This window comes from Magallana gigas, chromosome 1, assembly GCF_963853765.1.
Source record: "Magallana gigas chromosome 1, xbMagGiga1.1, whole genome shotgun sequence".
Lineage (NCBI taxonomy): Eukaryota > Metazoa > Mollusca > Bivalvia > Ostreida > Ostreidae > Magallana > Magallana gigas.
The window spans coordinates 43,407,929-43,426,316 of NC_088853.1; positions in this window are offsets into that span (position 1 = coordinate 43,407,929).

Genomic DNA, 18,388 nt, shown 5'->3' on the forward strand with positions numbered 1-18,388 from the left:
TGAATAGAACTTTTGATTCTCTACCATTTTTGTTATATATGTTTTATCAAAATATCAACTGATAAAAAGATAGACATCAAAACGTATGAAAATTTTGGATAAAAATTCGTACCCAATTTTCGTGCCTGGGCGAGCTCAAAGAAATGGCGCCACTGGCGTAAAACAAAATAATAGTGCACAACTTCAGACTATAGACTACCTATCCTGAAAATTTCATAGTCATATCTCTGATAGTTTCTGAGATCAACTCTGCACAAAATAGGTCGTAAAAAAATACAAAATGGCCGATAAGTCGGTACCAGAAGTGACGACAACAAAAATTTCAAAAACATATAAAGTTCCGATCATGACTCATCATCTGTGAAAAAATGGCTGAAATCGGCCAAATAGTTTTCGAGAAATCGCGTGCACAAAATTTGGAAAAAATAATAGTAATAATAACTAGACACGATCTCGTTGCGAGCAACGAGGAGGTCTTCCGTTCGATTTTTAGAATGAAATAAGACATCATCGACTTTGATTTTCGACAACAAAACATGTTATGGAAAAAGGAGTGAAGTACTAATGCTTTATTGTATCGCTTTTTATAAGTTCTCTTGCTTTTTTAAATACTTGCATTTCTTTCAATTAAGATAGAAAAGATCAAACTTGTTTACTTCTGGTTCCTAAAAACCCTAATTGGGTAACGCAAGAGAAAATCATTATATTGTTAGGATATATAAACGTATTATACCTAATCTAGCTTTAAAAACCTTTCACAAAACATCTCTTAGTAAAGGGGCTACAAATTAAAGACTTTAGAGCCCTTTGGTCCCCTAATTTGAGGGGCCAGCCCCTTTTTCTTGATATCAAATAAAAGGTCATTTAATTCTGAACACATTTTGTTCTACAAGTGTTTAAAAATTCGTTACCGTTCTAGAGATATATGAGAAAGTAGGTTTTAGGGGCCGGTCCCTTATCTCCTTTTAGGGGCCGTTTAACGAAATTTTGACGGTTGCATATTGTTAAGAACATCATTTTGAACAACTTTTCTTCTGTACTGCATTACAAAATATATTTCCCTTCTGAGATATGGATGATCAAAATTTTGGACTTTTGGCCCCTAAAACCCCTTCATTACGTAACATATAACAAAATGTTTACACTGTTTGGATACATAACTGTGAGATAAACATATTTGCTTCTATAACATTACACAAAATATCTCTCAGTAAAGGGCTACATATTAAAGACTGTAGAGCACTTTCGTCCCCTAATTTCAGGGGCCAGCCCCTTTTTCTTGATATTAAATAAAAGGTCATTTAATTCTGAACACATTTTGTTCTACAAGTGTTTAAAAATTCGTTACTGTTCTAGAGATATATGAGAAAGTAGGTTTTAGGGGCCGGTCCCTTATCTCCTTTTAGGGGCCGTTTAACGAAATTTTGACGGTTGCATATTGTTAAGAACATCATTTTGAACAACTTTTCTTCTGTACTGCATTAGAAAATATATTTCCTTTCTGAGATATGGATGATCAAATTTTTGGACTTTTGGCCCCTAAAACCCCTTAATTACGTAACATATAACAAAATATTTACACTGCTTGGATACATAACTGTGAGATAAACATATTTGCTTCTATAACATTTCACAAAATATTTCTCAGTAAAGGGCTACATATTAAAGAATTTAGAACACTTTCGTCCCCTAATTTGAGGGGCCAGCCCCTTTTTCTTGATATGAAATAAAAGGTCTTGTAAATATAAACCTTTTTTATATTACATCTTTTCACAAAATATTTTTCAGAAAAGAGATAAACACAGAAAACCTAGAAAAATTACGACGTTTTTTTAAACTCAATTTTCAGGTCCAGGCGAGCTTCGGACGCCTTTTTAAACAGACAAATTTGATCGACATCATACACATCTACAATCTTTTGTCTACAATCCCTGAAAATTTGAATTCAATATCTTTTATAGTTTAGGAGTAGTTCCATGGACAAACTTAGCCTCCAAAAATCGCTATTACGTTAAAATATCGGAAACGGAAATGACGTCATCAATATAAAAAATTTCCAATAAGGTTCAGATCAATATCTATCAGATCTGAAAGTTTCACGAAAATCGGCAGAGCCATTTCCGAGAACTCGCGCGGACAAAATTTGTAAGAAAAAAAAAAAGAAAAATAACTAGAGCAAAGCTCGTTGCAAAGCAACGAGTGGGTCTTCCGTTAATGTCGGAAGTAAAGCTGGAAGTTCCTGTAAAAAGCAGAGCTCTTAAACCAATAACAAGAGTAACTAAAATAAAAAGATGAAAAAAATCGAATTATTCCTGGTACGACTTAACAAACACGAATGATTTAAAGTACGATTTAACAAAAACCTTTTTGATTTCAAGAACGACTTAACAAACAAATCCGAATGTGTTTAAGTACGACTTAACAATTATTTTTGGTACGAGTTAATTTTACTATAAACATTACGCTATTTTTTCAACCAAGGACGCGGAAACAAAATTTCCGGAAAACTTCAATTTTTAAACCCCGATATCTCTGTAATGCATCGTCTGATTTTAAAACGGATTTCAGTTTTAAATTAAGCTTAATAAAAGCTGCTTTGTGGTTTTATAAAAAATATCAAATTATTGGTCAGAAAAGAGTTATCATAAAAAGACTTTGTAGCCCTTGTACCCCCTAATTTGTGGGGCCAGCCCCTTTTTTCTTGATATCAAATAAAAGGTCTCGCTAATATAAACATATTTTGTTCTACAAGTGTTCATGAATTGTAAACCCTTCTCGAGATATATGTACAAATGTGTTTTAGGGGCCGACCCTTTAACCCCTTACCGGGGCCACTAACAACAAAATTTTTGGTTAAATATTGTTCAGAACATTATTTTGAACAACTTTTGTTCTACATTGCTTTTTAAAATATTTCTCCTTTTTCAGATATTAATGATCAAAGTTTTCAACTTCTTGCCCCTTAAAACCCCTAATTACGTAACATATGACTTAGGTATGATATTGTATAGATAAACAGCTGTACAATGAGGATTTTTGCTTCTATAAATAATAACAATATTTTTCAGTAAAGAGCTATTATAAAAAGACTTTAGAGCCCCCTTGGCCGCTAATATGAGGGGCCAGCCCCTTTTTCTTGATATCAAATTAAAGGTCTAGCAAATATAAACATATTTTGTTCAACAAGTGTTCACAAAATGTTAACCGTTCTTGAGATAACTGTACGAATGTGTTTTAGGGGCCGACCCTTTAACTCCTAAATGGGGTCATAAACAAAAACATTTAAGGTAGCATATTGACAAGAACACCATTTCAAGCAACTTTTGTTCTACATTGCTTTTAAAAATAGTTCTCCTTTTTCAGATATTAATGATCAAAGTTTTGAACTTCTGGCCCCTTGAAACCCCTAATTACGTAACATATGACTTAAGTATGATACTGTATAGATAAACATATGTACAATGAACATTTTTGCTTATATAATTAACAACAAATTATTGTTCAGTAAAGAGCTATTGTAAGAAGACTTTAGAGCCCCCTTGGCCCCCAATTTGAGGGGTCAGCCCCTTTTTCTTGATATCAAAGGAAAGCTCGTGAAAATTGAAACAACTTTTGCATTACATGTTTTAACAAATTATGTGCACATGGAAAGGTATTACAGAAAATGTGCAAAAATTTCGATGAAAAATTTGGTGCTAATTTTCAGGTTCAGGCGAGCTTCAAGGCCTTGAGCAATTTTCATCATTGGAAGCATGGGGGTACATCTGCAGACATTCATCTACAACCTCTGAAAATTTTAAGCTTCTATCTTGATTAGTTTAGGAGGAGATGCGTGGACAAAATGACCCTTAAAAATTTACAAAATCGTCTATATCTGAAACCGGAAGTGACATCATTATGCAAAAATTAAATATTATGTAGCGACGATGATGTTCTATCACTCCTAAAAATTTCGTGCAAATCGGTTGGGTAGTTTTTGAGAGATAATGCTCCAAAAAAGTCAGAAAAAGAAAAAAAAGAATAATAAGAACTAGAGCAAAGCTCGTTGCAAAGCAACGAGTGGGTCTTCCGGTAATGTCGGAAGTAAAGCTAGAAGTTCCTGTAAGAAGCAGGGTTCTTAAACTAACAAACATAAGAAACTAAGGCCAAAAAATCGAATTATTCTTGGCACGAGTTAACAAAATCCGAATGATACCAAGTACGAATTAACAAACCTTATCGATTTCAAGAACGACATAGCAAATACAAATCCGAATCTGTAAAAGTACGATTTAACAATTATCGATTAATTTTAGGTACGAGTTAATTTAACTCTGAACATAAAACTATTTTCTTAACCAAGAATGTGGAATCAAAATTTCCGGAAATATCAATTTTTAAAACTCTTTATCTCTGTATTGCATCGTCCGATTTTAAAACGGATTTCAGTTTTGAATTATGAATAATAAGCTCTTATTTTCTGCTTTGTGATTAATTACTAATTATCGCTTAAAAATAAGTTATTATGAAAAGAATTTGTAGCCCTTTTGGCCCCTTATTTGAGGGGCTGGCCCCTTTTTCTTGATATCAAATGAAAGGTCTTGTAAATATAAACATATTTTGTAACACAAGTATTCACGAATTGTTAACCGTTCTAGAGATATCCTAACAACTGTGTTTTAGGGGCCGACCCTTAAACTCCTTACCAGGGCCACCAAAAAAATATTTTTAGATCCCATATCGTTAAGAACATTATTTTGAGCAACTTTTCTTCTACAAGGCTTTTCAAAATATTTCTCCTTTTCTAGATATTAATGACCAAATTTGTAGACATCTGGCCCCTTGAAACCCCTAAAAACGTATCATATGTCTTAGGTATGGTACCGTATAGATAAACAGATGTACAATGAACATGTTTGGTTCTATAATTGATAACAAATTATTTTTCAGTAAAGAGTTATTATAAAAAGACTTTAGAGCCCTCTTGGCCCCTTATTTGAAGGGCCAGCCCTTATTCCTTGATATCAAATAAAAGGTCTTGTAAATATAAACACATTTTGCTCAACAAGTGTTCAGAAATTGTTGACCGTTCTAAAGATATCTGAACAATTGTGTTTTAGGGGCTGACCCTTAAAATCCTTACTGGGGCCACCAACAAAAACTATTAAGGTAGCATATTGTTAAGAACATTATTCTAAGCATTTTTTGTTCTATAATGCTTATCAAAATATTTCTCCTTTTCTAGATACTAAAGATCAAAGTTTTGAACTTCTGGCCCCTTGAAACCCCTAATTACGTAACATATGACTTAGGCATGGTACTGTATAGATAAACAGATGTACAATGAACATTTTTGGTTCTATAATTGATAACAAATTATTTTTCAGTAAAGAGTTATTGCAAAAAGACTTAAGAGCCATTTTGGCCCCTTATTTGAGGGGCCAGCCCCTTTTTCTTGAAATCAAACGCAAGTCCTAGTTAATCTAAACAACTTTTGCATTACATGTCTTAACAAAATATTTACACATTATAAGCTAGGGCCGAAAATGTGCGAAAATTTCGTGAAAAAAATTGTTTCCTATTTTTGAGCTCGGGCGAGCTTCGCCGCCTTGCGCATTTTTCAAAATATCAAATAGATAGGATCATCTACAGACATTCATCTACTATCCCTGAAAGTTTCACGTTTCTATCGCAAGTAGTTTTTGAGAAGTTACGTGGACAAAATGGTCCTTAAAAATTCACTAAATCCTCAAAATCTCGAACCGGAAGTGACGTCATCAGCCAGAAATTTTATAATATCAAGTATATTTGATGCTCAATGTGTCCTGTAAATTTCATGCAAATCGGTCATGTAGTTCACGAGAAATCGCGTTCGAAAAAAGCCAGAAAAAAAATAAAAAATAAAATAATAATAAGGAAAAGAAACAATAGAATAACAAGAGGGTCTTCCGTCGGAAACGGAAGACCCTAATAAAGAAAAAGAAACCGTAGAATAACAAGAGGGTCTTCCGTTGGAAACAAAGCGAAAACAATAAGATAATAATAACTAGATACGATCTCGTTACGAGTAACGAGTAGGTCTTCCGTTCAATTTTTTAAACGATACCATTAAAATATCAATGAAATTTCAGAATTTCACCTCAACCCCTCCCTTTCAGTTAATGTATACGATTGTCAATATCCTTTCAAATGCTTGAGAAAGAGTTTTGCTTTTTCATATACAGCACATTAAAGATTTAAGATTTTAGTCCCCTAAAATCCCTACAGACGTCATCAGTGGGTGTGGCAATGAGTTTTTCAAACTAATATTGTTACGATCAACAACTTTGCTTATATAATGCTTTACAAAATCTTAATCGTTTTTAAGGTTTTTGTACCTTACGAGTCTCTTGGTCCCTAATTTAAAAGGCCAGCCCCTTTCCTTAGAGTTCATTCAAAAGGTCCAACAAATTCTAACATTTTTTGTTCCTACAACCACCTAAAATGATTGTTCATTTTTTAGATAAAATGATTGAATATTTTAGGGGCCAGTCCTCTAGATCCTTAAAAAGGACAGACATTGGTGCTTTGATTAATGAAATCGATTAGAATCAATAAAGCAAACATTTTCTCTTGTACAATGCTTAACAAAATATGTCTCCTTTTCTAGATATATTGCGTCCAAGTTTAAGTACTAGTACTTTGGCCCCTTAAAAACCCTTATTACGCAATAAATAGGCGTGGGCCTGATTTTTTCTGAGAGATATTGTTACGATCAACAACTTTGCTTCTTTTATGCATTAAAAAATCTTTATTGTTTTTAAGTTATTTGTAATAGAATTTACGAGTCTCTTGGCCCCTAATGAAAGGGGCCATCCCCTTTTTCTTGATTTATTTGAAAAGGTCTTAAGAATACAAACATTTTTTGCTGTTACACCCATCTTAAATTGTTGTTCATTTTTGAGATACAAATGTTTGAATATTTTAGAGACCAGCCCTGTAGATCCCTAATGGGGACAGACATTGGTGTTTTGATAAGTGGAATCAATTTAAATCATAAATGCAAACATTTTCTCTTCTATGATGTCTAACAAAATATGTCTCCTTTTCGAGATATATTGCGTCAAAGTGTATGTACTTTGGCCCCTAACAATCCCTTATTGCGTAATAAAGGGGCATGGCAATGATTTTTTCTAATAGATATTGGTATTATCAACAACTTTGCTTGTATAATTGATAACAATATCTTTATCGTTTTTAAGTTATTTGTAATAGAGTTTACGAATCTCGTGGCCCTTAATTTAAGGGTCCAGCCCCTTTTTCTTGATTTCTGTGAAAAGGTCTTAAGAATACAAACATTTTTTGTTCTTACACCCATCTTAAATTGTTGTTCATTTTTGAGATATAATTTTAGAATATTTTAGGGGCCAGCCCTGTAGATCCCTAATGGGGACTGGCATTGGTGTTTTAATGAGTGGAATCGATTAGAATCATCAATGCAAACATTTTCTCTTTTTATGATGTCTTACAAAATATGTCTACTTCTTTAGATATATGGCGTCCAAGTTTAAGTACTTTGGCCCCTTAAAAAATCCCTTTTTACGTCATAAAGGGGCGTGGCAATGATCTTTTCTAATAGATATTGGTATTATCAACAACTTTGCTTCTATAATGAATTACAATATCTTTATCGTTTTTAAGTTATTTGTAATAGAGTTACCGAGTCTTTTGGCCCCTGAAAAAAGGGGCCAGCCCCTTTTTCTTGATTTCGTTGGAAAGAACTTATAAATATCTATCACTTTTGTTATATATATCTTAACAAAATATCAACTCATAAAAAGAAACAGAGCAAAACGTATGAAAATTTTGATTCGAAATTCGTACCCAATTTTCGAGCCTAGGCGAGCTCCAAGAAATGGCGCCACTGGCGTAAAACAAAATAATAATGCACAACTTCAAACAATAGACTACCTATCCTGAAAATTTCATAGTCATATCTCTGATAGTTTTTGAGATCAACTCTGCACAAAATAGGTCGTAATAATGTGCAAAATGGCCGATAAATCGGTACCGGAAGTGACGACAGAAAAATTCTCAAAAATGTATGAAGTTTATTTAAAGTCTCATCTTCAGTGAAAAAAATGGTTGAAATCAGTCGAATAGTTGTCGAGAAATCGCGTGCACAAATTTTGTGGAAAAAAATAATAATAACTAGATACGACCTCGTTACGAGTAACGAGTAGGTCTTCCGTCCGATTTTTTTTTTTTTTTAGATAAAATGATACGATACAATTTCAAAATTACCCCCCCCCCCAAAAAAAAAAAAAAAATTTGAAGATAAAGAATAAAAACCCTAATTACGTCAGACATGGGCCTGACGATGACTCTTTCAAACCGATAATGTAGAGATCAACAACTTTGATTTTTATAATGCATAACAAATTATTTATCGTTTTCAAGTTATTTGTAATAGAATTTACGAGTCTCTTGGTCCCTAATTAAAGGGGCCAGCCCCTTTTTCTTGATTTTATTGGATAGAACTTCTGATTCTCTACTACTTTTGTTCTATATGTCTTGTCAAAATATCAACTGATAAAAAGATACTGATCAAAACATATGGAAATTTTGATTCGAAATCTGTACCCCATTTTTGTGCCTAAGCGAGCTCCAAGGAATAGCGCCACTGGTGCAAAACAACTAAATAGTGCACAACTTCAAACCATGCTCTACCTATCCTGAAAATTTCAAAGTCATATCTCTTATAGTTTCTGAGATCAACTCTGCACAAAATTGGTCGTAAAAAATTACAAAATCGACCGTAAATCCGGACCGGAAGTGACGACGACAAAAAATTCAAAAACATATGAAATTCAGATAATATCCCATCATCTGTGAAAAAATTGTTCAGATCGGTTGAGTAGTTTTCGAGAAATCGCGTGCACAAAATTTGGAAAAAAAAAATAATAACTAGATACGATCTCGTTACGAGTAACGAGTAGGTCTTCCTTGCGATTTCTGTTTTTAATCATACCATGAATAATCGATATAATTTTAGAATTACCCCCCCCCCACACACACACACACTTTCAGATAATGTATACAAATCCCTAATTACGTAATAAATGGGTGTTGCAATGAGTTTTCCAGATAGATATTGCTACAATTAACAACTTTGCTTTTATAATGCATTACGAAATCTTAATCGTTTTTATGTAATTTGTAATATACTTTACGAGTTTCTTGCCCCCCCCCCCCCCCCAAAAAAAAAAGGGGGCCAACTTTTGTTATATATGTCTTAACAAAATATCAACTCACAAAAAGATACAGATCAAAACGTATGAACATTTTTGATAAAAATTCGTACCCAACTTTCGTGCCTAAGCGAGCTCCAAGAAATGGCGCCACTGGCGTAAAACAAAATAACAGTGCACAACTTCAGACTATAGACTACTTATCCTGAAAATTTCATAGTCATATCTCTGATAGTTTCTGAGATCAGCTCTGCACAAAATAGGTCGTTAAAATGTACAAAATGGCCGATAAATCGGTACCGGAAGTGACGACAGGAATAACCTCAAAAATGTAGTTTATAAAAAAGTTTATATCAAGTCCCATCTTCTGTGAAAAAATGGTCGAAATCGGTTGAACAGTTTTCGAGAAATCTCGTGCACAAAATTTGGAAGAAAAAAAATAATAAGAAACAGTACGAAAACTATAAGGTCTTCCGTTGGAAACGGAAGACCTTAACTAGATACGATCTCGTTACGAGTAACGAGTAGGTCTTCCGTTCAATTTTTTAAACGATTCGATTAAAATATCAATGAAATTTCAGAATTCTCCCTCAACCACTTCCTTTTAGATAATGTATACGGTTGTCAATATCCTTTAAAATACTTAACAAAGAGTTTTGCTTTTTAACATACAGCACATTAAAGATTTAAGATTTTAGTCCCCTAAAATCTCTAAATACGTTATCAATGAGTTTTACAAACTGATATTGCTGCGATCAACAACTTTGTTTTTATAATGCATTACAAAATCTTGATCATTTTTAACCTATGAATAATAGAGTTTAGGAGTCTATTGGCCCCTAATTTAAGGGGCCAGCCCCTTTTTCTTGATTTTATACGAAAGGTCTCATGAATACTAACATTTTTGGTTCTTACATCCATCTTAAATTGATGATCACTTTTGAGATACAAATGATTGAATATTTTAGGGGCCAGCCCTCTAGATCCTTAATGGGGACAGAAATTCGTGTTTTGATAAGTCGAATTAATTTAAATCATTTATTCAAACATTTTCTCTTCTATGATGTCTAACAAAATATGTATACTTCTCTAGTTATTTTTCGTCAAAGTTAAAGTACTTTGGCCCCTAAAAATCCCTTATTACGTAATAAATGGGCGTGGCAATGATTTTTTCTAATAGATATTGGTACGATCAACAACTTTGCTTCTATAATGCATTACAAAATCTTTATCGTTTTTAAGTTATTTGTAATAGAGTTTACGAGTGCCTCGGCCCCTAAAAAAAGGGGACAGTCCCTTTTTCTTGATTTTGTTGGAAAGAACTTATGATTATCTACCACTTTTGTTATATATATCTTAACAAAATATCAACTAATAAAAAGATACAGATCAAAACGTGTGAAAATTTTGAATGAAAATTTGTACTCAATTTTCGAGCCCAGGCGAGCTGCAAGAAATGGCGCCACTGGCGTAAAACAACATAATAGTGCACAACTTCAGACTTTAGACTAAATATACTGAAAAGTTCATAGTCATATCTCTGATAGTTTCTGAGATCAGCTCTGCACAAAATAGGTCGTGAAAATGTGCAAAATGGTCGATAAATCGGTACCGGAAGTGACGACAGGAAAAATCTCAAAAATCTATAAAGTTTCCATCATGTCCCATCTTCTGTGAAAAAATGATAAAAATCGGTCGAATAGTTTTCGAGAAATCGCGTGCACAAAATTTGTGGAAAAAAATAATAATAACTAGATACGATCTCGTTACGAGTAACGAGTAGGTCTTCCGTTCAATTTTTAAACGATACCATTAAAATATCAATGTAATTTCAGAATTTCCACTCAACACCTCCCTTTCAGATAATGTATACGATTTTCAATATTCTTTAAAATGCTTAATAAAGAGTTATGCTTTTTTTAGATACAGCACATTAAAGATTTAAGATTTTAGTCCCCTAAAATCTCTAATTACGGCATCAATGGCTGGGCAATGAGTTTTACAAACTGATGTTGTTACGATCAACAACTTTGCTTCTATAATGCATTACAAAATTTTGAACGTTTTTAAAGTATGTGTAAGAGACTTTACGAGTCTCTTTGCCCCCTAATTCAAAGAGCCAGCCCCTTTTTTGAGTTCATTCAAAAGGTCCCGCGAATACTAACATTTTTTTTGTTCTTACACCCATCTAAAATTGTTGTTTATTTTTGAAATACAAATGATTGAATATTTAAGGGGCCAGCCCTTTAGATCCTAAATGAGGACAGACATTAGTGTTTTGATTAATTGAATCGATTAGAATCATCAATGCAAACATATTTTCTTCTACAATGCTTAACAAAATATGTTTCCTTTTCTAGATATATTGCGTCAAAGTTTAAGTACTTTGGCCCCTAAAAATCTTTATTAACGTATTGAATGGGCGTGGCAACAACTTTGCTTTAATAATGCATTACAATATCTTTATCGTTTTAAAATATTTGTAATGGAGTTAACGAGTGCCTTGGCCCCTAATTTAAGGGGCCAGCCCATTTTTCTTGATTTCTTTGAAAAGGTCTTAAGAATACTTACATTTTTTGTTTTTACACCCATCTAAAATTGTTTATCACTTTTGAGATACAAATGATTAGATATTTTAGGGGCCAGTCCTCTTAATCCTTAATGGGGACAGAAATTCGTGTTTTGACTTGTGGAATCGATTTAAATCATAAATTCAAACATTTTTTCTTCTATGATGTCTAACAAAATATTTCTACATCTCTAGTTATATTGCGTCAAAGTTTAAGTACGTTGGCCCCTAAAAATCCATAATTACGTAATAAATGGGCGTGGCAATAAATTTTTCTAATAGATATTAGTACGATCAACAACTTTGCTTCTATAATGCATTACAAAATCTTTATCGTTTTTAAGTTATTTGTAATAGAGTTTAAGAGTGTCTTGGCCCCTAATTTAAGGGGCCAGCCCCTTTTTCTTAATTTCTTTGAAAAGGTCTTACAGTCAGTTCAAGCATATCTTTTACAACATACACCATAGCATAGCATAGCATTGAAATCGCATAGCATAGCATTGGAATCTCATAGCATAGCATTGGAATCTCATACCATAGCATACAATCTTATAGTATTGCATTTGTCATATCATACCATAGCATACCGTAGCATAGCATACAACATTATTTTAACTCGGTTTTAAATGTTTTTATTTTAAAAAATAAATGTTTACATGATAGATTTGTGGTAAACTTTGGCTTCTTATTATTTCACTTCGTAATCTGTGGAACTCTTCTGTGTATGGAGGCGTTTTTGTTCAAATCTCATAGCATACCATAACATAGCATAGCATACCATATCATTAAGCACTTCATTTCAATTTCTCATAGCATAGGATACAAATCCCATAGCATAGCATACAAATCTCATAGCATATCATTAAAATCGCATACCATAACATAGCATTAAATTGTAAAAGATATGCATGAAATGACTGTAGGAATACTTACATTTTTTGTTCTTACACCCATTTAAAATTGTTGATCATTTTTGAGATACAAATGTTTTACTATTTTAGGGGCCAGCCCTCTAGATCCTTAATGGGGACAGACATTGGTGTTTTGATAAGTGGAATCGATTTAAATCATAAATTCAAACACTTTCTCTTCTATGATGACTAACAAAATATTTCTACTTTTCTAGTTATATTGCGTCAAAGTTTAAGTACTCTGGCCCCTAAAAATCCCTAATTTCGTAATAAATGGGTGTGGCAATAATTTTTTCTAATAGATATTGGTACGATCAACAACTTTGCTTCTATATTGCATTACAAAATCTTTATCGTTTTTAAGTTATTTGTAATAGAGTTTAAGAGTGCCTTGGCCCCTAATTTAAGGGGCCAGCCCCTTTTTCTTGATTTCTTTGAAAAGGTCTTAAGAATACTTACATGTTTTGTTCTTACACCCATTTAAAATTGTTGATCATTTTTGAGATACAAATGTTTTACTATTTTAGGGGCCAGCCCTCAGATCCTTAATGGGGACAGAAATTCGTGTTTTGATAAGTGGAATCGATTTAAATCATAAATTCAAACATTTTCTCTTCTATGGTGTCTAACAAAATATTTCTACTTTTCTAGTTATATTGCGTCAAAGTTTAAGTACTCTGGCCCCTAAAAATCCCTAATTACGTAATAAATGGGTGTTTCTAATAGATATTGGTACGATCAACAACTTTGCTTCTATAATGCATTACAAAATCTTTATCGTTTTTAAGTTATTTGTAATAGAGTTTAAGAGTGCCTTGGCCCCTAAATAAAAGGGCCAGCCCCTTTTTCGTGATTTTGTTGGAAAAAACTTTTGATTTTCTACCACTTTTGTTATATATGTTTTAACAAAATATCAACTGATAAAAAGATATAAATCAAAACGTGTGAAAATTTTGAATGAAAATTCGTACCCAATTTTCGTGCCCAGGCGAGCTCCAAGAAATGGCGCAAGAGGCATTAAACAACTACATGCTGGACAACTCCAAGCTATGGTCTACCTATCCTGAAAATTTCATATTCATATCTCTTATGGTTTTCGAGTTTATAGCTGCACAAAAAGGGTCGTCAAAAATTACAAAATGGCCGACACTTCGGTACCGGAAGTGACTACGAAAAAATTAAGAAAAATATATAAGGTTTAGATCACGCCCTAACATCTGTGAAAATATGGTTGAGATCGGTCGAATAGATTCCGAGAAATCTCGTGCACAAAATTTGGAAAAAAATAATAATAATAACTAGACACGATCTCGTTGCAAGCAACGAGGAGGTCTTCCGTCCGATTTTTAGAACAGGAAATGACCTTGCCTTTTATCTTCATCAATGAAACATATCAGGAAATGCAGATGTGATCTAAAAGAGCGATGGATGAAGGATTATCCACCCTGTAGGATCCTTAATTTTAAGGACCAGTCCCATTTTTTTTCATATTAAATAAGAGGTTTTTTGACTTAATAACAGGTCTAATAACCTGTAATAAAAAGAAACCGAAGAAAAAAAGATAGCCTTCCTTTGTAAACGGAAGACCCTAATAACAATAAGAATAGAAGGGTCTTCCGCTGAAGACGGAAGACCCTAATAATAAAAGACTGTTTTTGTCTAAATCTTAATTGAAGAGAGTTTTTCAACTTGTACTACAGTCCAACAACCATTTTATGTTGATTATTTTAGTTAGAAAATTGAATAAAAAGGAGAGAAAGAAATAGAGAGAAAGAACAAATCTTGGCTCCGGCGAGATTAGAACACACAGCCTTTACAGGTGTCTCAAGACATGGCTGACGCGAAATAATTCCCGAATTTGTGTTTGAATTTGGGGCGTTTCCGTCCGGAAGAAGAGCTGAGTTTTTGAATGAGATGAAAAACAAAGTGTAAGATGTCTGACTATTTACGTTTGGTAACAGTGCGAGGTCATTTGAAATATTGACGCGTGTTTTTGTCTGGAGGGGGGTGAAAAGACCCGAGCTTGATTTTCGTCGTAAATAAATCGAAAATAGAATTTTGAGGTGTGGATCTCGGATTCGGGTAACAACAATTAGGGGAAGTCCTAAAACAATGACTGATGCAGTTTACCCATGTATTTCAGTGTTGAGAATATTTGTTCGTGTCGTTTACTATTATGTTTGACTGTTTTATTTCAGCAGGATTGATAAAATCTTTATAAATGTAGAAATAACGAAATCAGTAACACGTAAATTTATTCGGTAAAAATTTGATGCAGTAATTTCCACAGTTCTTACATTCATAAGTAGTTCACACGCTATCGTAGATTCAGACTAAACGGAAAAAAAGAAATATACATGCAACAGAAATATTACGCGGCTGCACAGGGGCCAAGCCCATTTCAACATTAATTTCAATGAAACCATAAATAAAGAAAGAGGTCGAACTCTGACCCAGATAGAAAACTACCAGCTCGCTTCAAAATCCTAAAAAATCAATTAATCTTTAAAACACTCGCAACGTGCATGTATTTTTCATAAAAGTAATGTCTGAGATACACTCCTGCCGAATTTTAAGTTGATGGGTCTTACAATAGCGGAGATATACGCAATTATTCTCTCGAAGTCGCCAGTTTATTTTTACTCGGACATTTACCGGTCCAGAGCTCACGATGGGATTTTGCCTATGACAACAGCAGTATTGCAACAAGTCGAGAAACATTTGCAATAATCTTTTAAAATCTTACATCAAACACAATTTATGGATTTACTTTTTACTTTTAAAGTTTTCAGAAATAAGATATATAAAATGCCATAACATTTACATGCTAAACACTACATATGTATGATGAGAGAGAGAGAGAGAGAGAGAGAGAGAGAGAGAGAGAGAGAGAGAGAGAGAGAGAGAGAGAGAGAGAGAGAGATTAATCAGAAATCGATTTGATCAGAGACATAAATAACATTTATATCTCTGATTTGACAAAGAAATTTATAATTGGTTTATCTGCTTTTTCATATCTATTATATTTCTTTTTGTCTCAGGTTTTTCTTTGCCGACAATAACTGCATAATAAAAAATTATGGTAAGTCAGCAAATAAAATAACCTACATCATTAGAAATATAGTATGATTATTTATTCCCCATTTTCCCGAATCCAAACGATACCCAAGTGTTATGTCTAAATGACCAATGTTAAGCATTCGGTTGATAATAAAAAATCGTTTTTTTTAATCCCAGACAGTCAATAGATTTGTTATTAAATCATTGAACAGTGAATTTCAAAAAATAACATCCGTAGACAATATCCCGTAACTAGAAAAAAATACGTATTTATTTTTTTGACGTCAAATGTACATTAGCCTCTAGCCTCATTACTCCATGTTACCTGTAGTAGATCTTTTAGAGAGAGAGAGAGAGAGAGAGAGAGAGAGAGAGAGAGAGAGAGAGAGAGAGAGAGAGAGAGAGAGAGAGAGAGAGAGAGAGAGATTTTAGTGTTCAGGAATTCAATATAAACGCAACATTTGTCAATAAACGCATGTATACATGCATACATGTACATATCTAAATGTTTGAATAAATACAAAACAACCTTTCTTTTTAAGCCATGTGAAATACTAAAAACGTTGGTGCATTGCTAAATGTTGTGTGTATACAATCATTGAAATGGCGGCATTTCTTTGATGCCGGCAAAGCGATCCAGTGAACTCTAATGCGGTCGAACTGCAGGGGTGCTTCGGCGGCATGTCTTTGATGCCGGCAATGCGACAATCGTCCGAATTTAGCGAGCAGTTGACAGAAAAGAGCTCTATATTTGTACTGAAAATAGCCGCTATTATTTTTATTTATGACAAAAAGAAAACGTAAACATTCAAATCCATCATTATAAAGATAAAATCGTTAAACAAAACACAGTTAAGCAAGAAAAAATAATCGGCACTCGGGGACTGAACCCGGGTCGCCTGGACACAAGTCCACCACTCTAACGACTGAGCTACGCGGACTCTCGCTTCAGAACTTTGGAGCCCAAAATCTCGAGAATGCATGGATCGATTTAAAAACAGATTTCATATTCAGAGGTTTTTAGAGTGTCTCTATCGAATAGTAACATAAAAAAAATTCAAGTTCAAAAAATTGAAAAATTAAGGCTTTTCATTTCCTTCCGCTGACAACCGGAAGTGACGGCGGACGTTCGGATATGCGTAGTACACTGCGGCCGTTCACTCTCTACGATCTCTGAAAATTTGAAAGTTCTATCTTAAACACTTTTGGAGAAAACTCGTGAACAAGCAAAAACATAAAATCTTTAATATCTCGGGACCGGAAGTGACGACCAAAAAAATCCCACGTACTTTTCTTACAAATGTTGTCATTAACAAAATCTGAAAGTTTTATCAAAATCGGCTGAAGCGTTTTCGAGAAAACGTGGGAGAAAAAAAAAAGAATAATAACTAGACACGATCTCGTTGCGAGCAACGAGGAGGTCTTCCGTCCGATTTTTAGAAAGGAAATGACCTTGCCTTTTATCTTCATCAACGAAACATATCAGGAAATGCAGATGTGATCTAAAAGAGCGATGGATGAAGGATTATCCACCCTGTAGGATCCTTAATTTTAAGGACCAGTCCCATTTTATGACATATTTAATAAGAGGTCTTTTGACTTAATAACAGGTCTAATAACCTGTAATAAAAAGAAACCGAAGAAAAAATAGAGGGTCTACCTTTGTAAACGGAAGACCCTAATAACAATAAGAATAGAAGGGTCTTCCGCTGAAGACGGAAGACCCTAATAATAAAAGACTGTTTTTGTCTAAATCTTAATTGAAGAGTGTTTTTCAACTTGTACTATAGAAGTATAGTTTAGTATAATTTGTACTATAATTAATTGTAATTAGTACAGTAATCTAGAATGGTACTTAGTTGAAATAAAAGGCCCAATATCAAAGATCAAGTAAAATCGGACCAGAAAAACTAAATGATTTTATGAATGGAGGGGGGAGTGGTTAGTTGGTGACTTCTATATTAAAATAGAATATTAAATTCTAAATATTACATATTACACAATTTCTAAACAAAATACATATGTTAGAACAATGTATAAGCGCTGTATAAGCCACTATACCATTGATTTGAAATTTAAAAATCTCAAAATCTTAATTATGATTTTTTCTTTGATATTTACTTTTATTCTAATATATGTATAGCATTAACATTAGGTACATGGAGATGAATGCAACAGGTCAAAACGTTTGAAATGGGCGGGAACAAATTGACGCGGACGTCTGATATATGAAGCGTATTTTCAATCCACCTCAGCATTTTTAATTTGCTATATAAGTTAATAGAAAAACATTTTATTTTATCAATAATAGTGATTTTATTTCATCAATAGTAATCGGATCCCCATCCGAGAGAGATTATACGCAGGGCAAAGCATATTGTCCCATGACTCGTCAAAAGTCTGAAACCAAGTGAGGGCGATTTTGAAACGGGGTTTATTCCCAGGGGAGAATAATTAATTCAAATTCCGATTTAATAAATTAATACATATATTATACCCATATAAAAATGTTCTCTAGGCTAATTTATACGGATATGCACATTCATTGTTTATCTAGCTATAATGAGAGAGAGAGAGAGAGAGAGAGAGAGAGAGAGAGAGAGAATTATTGACCCCGCTGCTTAATCACTAATCCCGCT